Source organism: Panthera tigris, chromosome A2 (assembly GCF_018350195.1).
Source record: "Panthera tigris isolate Pti1 chromosome A2, P.tigris_Pti1_mat1.1, whole genome shotgun sequence".
Taxonomy (NCBI): domain Eukaryota; kingdom Metazoa; phylum Chordata; class Mammalia; order Carnivora; family Felidae; genus Panthera; species Panthera tigris.
The window spans coordinates 36,595,565-36,602,760 of record NC_056661.1 but is presented as its reverse complement, the minus strand read 5'-3'; positions in this window follow the sequence as shown (position 1 = coordinate 36,602,760).

Sequence of the window (7,196 nt, the reverse complement as noted above, 5' to 3'; positions counted from 1 at the left end):
GTTACCAGGAAAAAGAAAATGGCTTATTTCGGAATAGCAGAGAACTGCCACTTGGGAGAAGGAAGCTATAGCAAGTCTGGAGAACAAAGGAGAGGAACACTTTTATAGAGGAAAGGAAGAAATTGGGAGGGCTATGATATAGTAAAAGTCCATTGGAGTAAACTGGGAGATCCAAGTATAGTGGCTTTTCATTGCTTCAGTTGTGACCGTCATCAGCTGCGCCTTCATGAGGGAAGAAGAAAGACCTTTCTTTCTCTTGCTGAGATAGTATAGCAGTAGCTGAAGAGGTATCAGCTTACAAGATATGTCTCCTTCCAGTGGGTCTGCAGGAAATGACACGTGGTAGAGCCTGTGAGCTTCCCCCTTCTGGCCCCCTGACTCCATTTTCTTTAAGGTTTTATTTTCTTTCCAGTTCATTAGCATACAGTGTTGCATTCATTTCAGGTATACAATAGAGTAATTCAACACTTCCATTTTAAATAAAGTTTCCTCTTACAATTTTCCCAAAGTCAACAGCAAAGAAACCGTATAACAGGGTGAAAAAGTGGGCAAGGACCCAAATAGGCTTTTTCCAAAGAAGACATACAAAAGGCTAACCGGTATAAGAAAAGATGCTCAACATCACTAATTGTCAGGGAAATGTAAACCAAAACCACAATGAGCTATTACCTCACACCTGTTTGTTAGGATGGCTATTCTCCAAAAGTCAAAAGATAACAACCGTGGGCAAGGATGTGGACAAAAAGTGAACCCTTAAGCACTATTTCCAGGAATGTAAATTGGTACAGCCATTGTGGAAAACAGTTTGGAGGTTCTCAAAAAGTTAAAAATAGAAATACCATATGATCCAGCAATCCCACTTCTGGGTGTAGATCACTATCTCAATGAGACATCTGTACTCCCATGTTCATTGCCATATTATTCAGTAGCCAAGATATGGAAACAACTTTAAGTGCCCATCAAAATAAAGAAAAATGGCCTGTGCATTCAGTGGAATATTATCTGGCCAGAAAAAAAGAAGGAAGTTCTACCATTTCTGACAACGTGGGTGAACCCAGAGGACATGATTCTAAGTGAAATTTGTCAGACACAAACAGACAGATATTGTACAATCTCATGCACATGTGAAATCTTCGTCTAAAGAAAAGTTAAACTTGTAGAGAGACAGAGAGTTGAAGGGTAGTTACCAGAGGCTGGAGGGTGGGCAAAAGGGGGAGATACTGATCAAAACGTACAAACTTTCCATGGTAAGATGCACAAGTTCTAGTGAACTAACGTACAGTATGGTGACTACAGTTAACAATACCGTACCGTATACTTGAAATTTACTAAGAGAGCAGATCTCAAGCATTCTAATCACACCACAAAAACAAAGTAGGTATGGGTGGTGATGGATATGTTAACTAGTTTCATTGTGGTTACCACTTCACAGTGTATCCATATATCAACATATCACATTGTAAGTCTCAAATACATAAAATTTTTATTCATCAAAAATAATAAATAAGTAAGTAAATAAAGACCAAAATAAAGAGATAAATGAACAAAATTCCAATGTGTGAAAATGACTTTGGATAATGCCTGAAACACAGTAACAGCTACCAGAGATACAAGAGGACCTGGGAAATAGATACATACGCGGTACTTCAGTATACCTGGAGCAAAAAGGTGAGGAGAGAATACAGGCTTCTTTTAAGAGATGAAGCTGGAGAAGTAACCAAAGCCTGTTTCTGCAGGACCTTGCAAACCAGTAAAGAACTTTGTGCCTTTTCCGGAAAGTACTGAGAAGCCATTGAAGAATTTCATTCGTTCACTGACTGATTGCTGAGCTTTCATTGTTAAAAGATCATTCTGATTAGAGATGGAGAATGGGTTGACGTGAAATGGAAGTGGGTGGCATGAAAAGTAAACAGGCCAATTTTAAGGCTGCACATGAGATGATGGTGGCCTGGCCTATGTTAGTTGCACAAGACTGGAAGTAGTGGGAAGATGAGGCAATTGTTTCAAGACATACAAGTGAGAGGTCTTGATGATTAGCTATTGGGGTTGGGAGAGAGGGAGAGGTCTAATGGGTCAGTTGCTACAGTGGGATCGAGAAGGGCAAGAGACAACTTGCATTGAGCTACGACAGGATGACCTTGGTGGGAATGATACAACTGGGAGGTGAAGGCCAGAACCCAGATGACCATATGTTGAGGAGAGGCTGGGAAGTGAAGAGTGCAGTCAAGATTATTGACTTGTCAACAGTACTGCTTGTTGCCACCTAACATCCATTCCCACCTTCTCTCATATTGAGAGAATTCCTGATATTTAGTTGGGTACATGGCTTTGTAGACTAAGACTTTACATTACCATGAAGTGTCAAGTTATGGGCAACAGAATGCAAATGGAAGTGAGGTGTGCTATGGGCAATGGCGTTAAAAGAAAGGATATGCTCTCCCCTCCCCATTTTCCTTGCCTGCTGGCTGCAAGCAGATCTGATGTGCTGAGTCATCTTTGACCTTGTCAGTAAGGAACCAGAGAGCAACAATACAGAATCCTGGGTATCTGACACGATAGGGTATCCATTCTGGGTTTGAACATATACCTAGACTGTTACATGAAAGAGAAATACATATTTTGTTGAAGCCACGGTTATTTATAGCCCCTGTTACAGCAACCCGCTCTATATCCAAACTATTACAGAATTTGATACAAGAAGGGAGTGGCTGATAGTTTAGAACCCAACATAAGTGGCATATGTTTGGTGGGCAGGCAGTAAGTGGGAAGGCACAGGTATTACAGGCTGCAAGTCTGGTGACAGTTTTTATGTTGTGACAAAACACTAAGCTGTTGTCTATGATCATTCTCATGGCAGATCACATGCCATCAGAACCTAAAACTCAAGAAGAAATTAATAGAAATATTTGGAATATTGGTGTCTGTGGGATGCATTTTGCCACTTTCACCAGGAACCTGCCACAAGCAGATCTCAGGCTAGGGTCAGCCAGTCTGCCAGCACTGATTCAAGGGTATACAGCTCTTCTAAGGAAGCTCTTTCTGCCTGTAGATGACAATCCAATTTGGCGGCAACGAGAGTGACTAGTGCCTCCAAAGCCTGAGAGAGGCAAAAACTTCTGCACCCCAAACTCAAGGAATTACAAGTGGCTTTCAATAGGTAGCCTAAGCAGGACAGGACACCCAAGCCTTTCTCAGTCACCACCCCAATATGGCTGACTCAAGGTAAATTGGCTAAGTGCAAAATAGCTGTCATTGATTTAGTAGGGAGACTTGGTAAATCCCAGAACAAGCTACACAGAAGACCAGAGTTTTCAGGCCCCAAAACTATCCCAGAACAAAATATTTCAGTATGATTATTTACATAAGGAATTTGACAGGCATAAAAGTAGATCAGAAGCCTAAATGTTTGAGGGAATTTTCTTGCAAAAGAAACCATAGCCTAGGAAAATGGGGAGGAGAGAGCATATCCTTTCTTTTAACGCCATTGACAACAAGGCATAGACTAGTTTGACCTCTAATACAATCCTTATGATCCCCTTTCTGCGCAGCAGGAAGTGGGCTGAAAAAGCCATCCTATCCTCAAGAAGGGTATATTCTTCCAAACATCCACTTCAGATTTGTCCACAGAGGATGATGAACATGAAAGAATGTTCCAGAGGGAAAGACAAAAGCTAAAGATGACAGTAGAGGAAGCAACGCCTCCCAGACAGCAGAATCAGGACCTACTGAATGAACTGAGACCCCAAAGAGTGCCAGGACAGGGTTCTGCCATAATTCATGCCCAGGGGAGTTGGATCATTGCTAGGGACCTATGTTACCTCATTATTCACTCTTCTCTTTCCAGTATTGGAGTTTTTAGAGCAATACCTACTCCAGGGATATATATTGGTTGGTTTGGAGACTAGACATAACTCATGCTTTAGTTTATAGTTTGTCAGATAGGAACTCTATCCCTCCTGAATGGAGAGAACCAAGGAGTAACAAGAGATACTAAATTTTGACCCAGATGTAGTCATTCTATGAGACCTGGAGGTTATATTTCTTGAATATGATAATGTTCTATGCGTGGGGATGATGCTCTGTGTGTATTTGCGGACAGTTGTTTAATCAAAGGGGTAGACCCTGACAGAAACTGTTAGTGGTCACTCAATAGTCATGCCCTCAGTTCTCTCATAGAAATGGAATGCCCTATTTCTGGCTGAACACATAACCACTCAAAAAGAAAGACCACATTTCCCAGCCTCTCACAAAGCTATGTACAGCCAGGTGACTAAGTTCAGACCAATTAAATGTGAGCAGAAGTGATATGGAAAACTTTCTGGTTATTCTCTGAAGCTAGAGGCATGTCCTCCCCTTTCCCACGTTCACTTCCCACTTCCTGGATGTGGACATGATGCTGACCTCTCAGTTCTACCCTAGAGGTGGTGGAGCACCTTCACAGAAGGAACCTGAGTCCCTGAGAGGGTGGAGCTGCTAAGCCAGCTATGGACTGCATATGCCCAGACTATTCAGGAAGGAAGGAATAAATTACTGTGTGTGTTTGTTGAAGCAACCGAACCTATATCTAACCAGACATTACTCTAAAGGATTGGTTCATATTGTAGACAGTAGGAAGCTAATAACAGCACTTGAACTCTCATGATTTGTTACAAGTATTTTTGTGCTAATGTTGAGTAAACTGATGATATGCCAGTATCATCAAATGAAAATCACTAATCCTGAGTTTCTAGAACTTGAATAAATCTATCAATAACCCAAAGCAGTCATTGTTTCCTCTTTTCTATGTTTGCAAATGTGGATGGGAATTGGGAAGAAGAACGCCAACCACCTGAAACAGATAAATTTACACATCACACAGTTAGAAAAATGAAGTTAAAATTCCAACAAAGGATACATGTTCGATATTTTGTTAAATACTGGGACTGCTTTGAAATGTATATTATCAATACCTCCTTTTAAATAACCTTCTTAGATTTTGCTAACTCGAGACTCTAAGGTCTACCTTTCCCTCTTCTGCTGAGTATCACAAGGTCTCCTCTCCCGATCTAAATGCTACAAACTTTGTTATGAGACAGTCTTACGGGACAATATCTAGAGGACTTTAAATGTGACAGTTTTTAAAAGAAACCCTGACATTTTTGTGGGTTCAGTGTTCAGGGCTCAGTGCTCTTGTGACTGATGAGCAACCTCTTTCCTTTCATCAGTGCAAGACTTTGTGATAAAATCTTACTCGACTTCTGTGTCTGTTATCTTAAAATCTACCACACCTGGCACTATAGTCTGTGACCTATTTCTCTTGACATACTATTAAAAGTCAAGATATATTCATTGTTTCATTTTCCCTCACGGCCCCCAAGCCCCACCTTCCACAGGCAAAGGAGATGGTCTTTTAGGCCTAGGAGCCAATGAAAGTGATCCAGTACTTGGTTTGTTCCAAGTCTGGGAAAGTTCCTCCTGCCCCAGAGCTGGCATCGAAATTGCAAAAGGTAAGCAGTTCTCAGAGGAGACAGAGACAACAGCTCCCCCATCCTCCCAATATCTCAAGTCCCTTAATAGAGTCTGTTGTTGAAGTTGGTAGATATTTGTGTTCAATTTCTTTCTCTCTAGCAGTCTGACTCTTGTTTGTATTCATGAAGAAATTGTTGACCTTATGGATTCATTCGCAGCACTATGACCTCAAAGATCTCTCTGAGACACGTACCGACACACTGCCTTTTCTCCAACTTGCCTAGGTGGTTCCCTGAGACAAATGTGGAGCTGGTTTCAAATCTTCTCTGTGACTTGGTGTGCCTGATGAGGACCAAGGAGAAAAACTGCTACTTGGACCTTCAAATTTTCTGACTCCAAGACCCGAGGCAAAACAATTCTCCACACTTTAATTTGATAAAGGATGTGCTAAACCAAAGGTCCCAACTTGAAGAGGTAAAACCAAAAAAGTTTTTCAACTTTGAAATGTTGGCAAAGACCCCCTGGTAAGGTGTCTGTTTCATAACCAAAGATCATGAGATTCAAACCCCATCCATGCCTGGCCCTAGAAAGTAAAAATTCCCAGGAGAGGTGTTCTAGCAAGTGACTAAAAACACGGGCTTGGCAGCCAAACAGGTTTGTGTTTAAATCCTGGCTTTGTCACTAAAACCAAATGTCCTTGAGGAAACTGCTTAGCTAAAACCTTAGTTTTGTTATCAGTCAAATGGAGATGTTAATGGTACCCGTTTCTTAGTGTTGTTGCAGCGATTAAATGAGATAATCAATGACGCCAAAGGAGAAGAAGACAAATGGAGCTCTGGAAGAATGATTAATCTCTCCCAGAAAGTGGCTAGCATCCTTTCTGATACATGGGCCCTCAGCCATGGGGACCAACTGATGATATTCCTGCCCCCAGCACCAGAAACCTACTGGAGCTGCCTGGCCTGGGTGCGATTGGGGAAGACATGGGAGAGGGGCCCCTGGGACAGAGGCTCCTATGGGATTCCAGTCTCAGTCATTCACAGAATGGAGAGATGGTAAAAGGATGTCCATCTGATGCCTGAATTCTTCCCATTGTGTGGGGGTCTATAAACAGGCCTAAGGTTTCATCTCAGCTCCACGAACTGCCACTTTTGTAATATCATCCCTCTCTGAGCCTCAGTTTCCTTATTTGTGAAATGGGCACAGTAATAGAGTCAGACGTATGTGTTTTTGTGAGAATGAAACACAAATTATCCATAGAGAGTACTTAACTACCTTGTAGGCCATTTATCACCTCAAGGAAATCTTAGCCTCTGAGAGGCTCCAAAATATAAATATTTTTTGGAATTAGGAGGTTCCTAGGAAACTCAAAGGACATGTTCCCTGGAGATCTCCCATGAAGTGTTTGCCATTATAAGTTACCACAAATGGCTCAGCCTATCGCTTTTGCCTGATAATAGGCTTGTAGTTAAAAAACAAAACATCCGAAAGAGCATTCAAAGAGCAGGTATCCTTGAGAATGCCAGGCGTGGGAGGCACAAAGAAGACAAGACAGGAGTGAGCCACACCATGGCTGAAAAGAAGCCCTTGAGTACTTCAGGAAGTAAGTCCTATTTTTTGAAGGCCCTACGCTTGGAGGCTCATCTTTGCCATGTAGTTCCCAAGAGTTGGGGTGCCTGAGGTAGCTCACAAACCCCTCAGTCCTCTGGGACAACTTCTGTATTATGAGATCCTCCTGACTGTGGGTC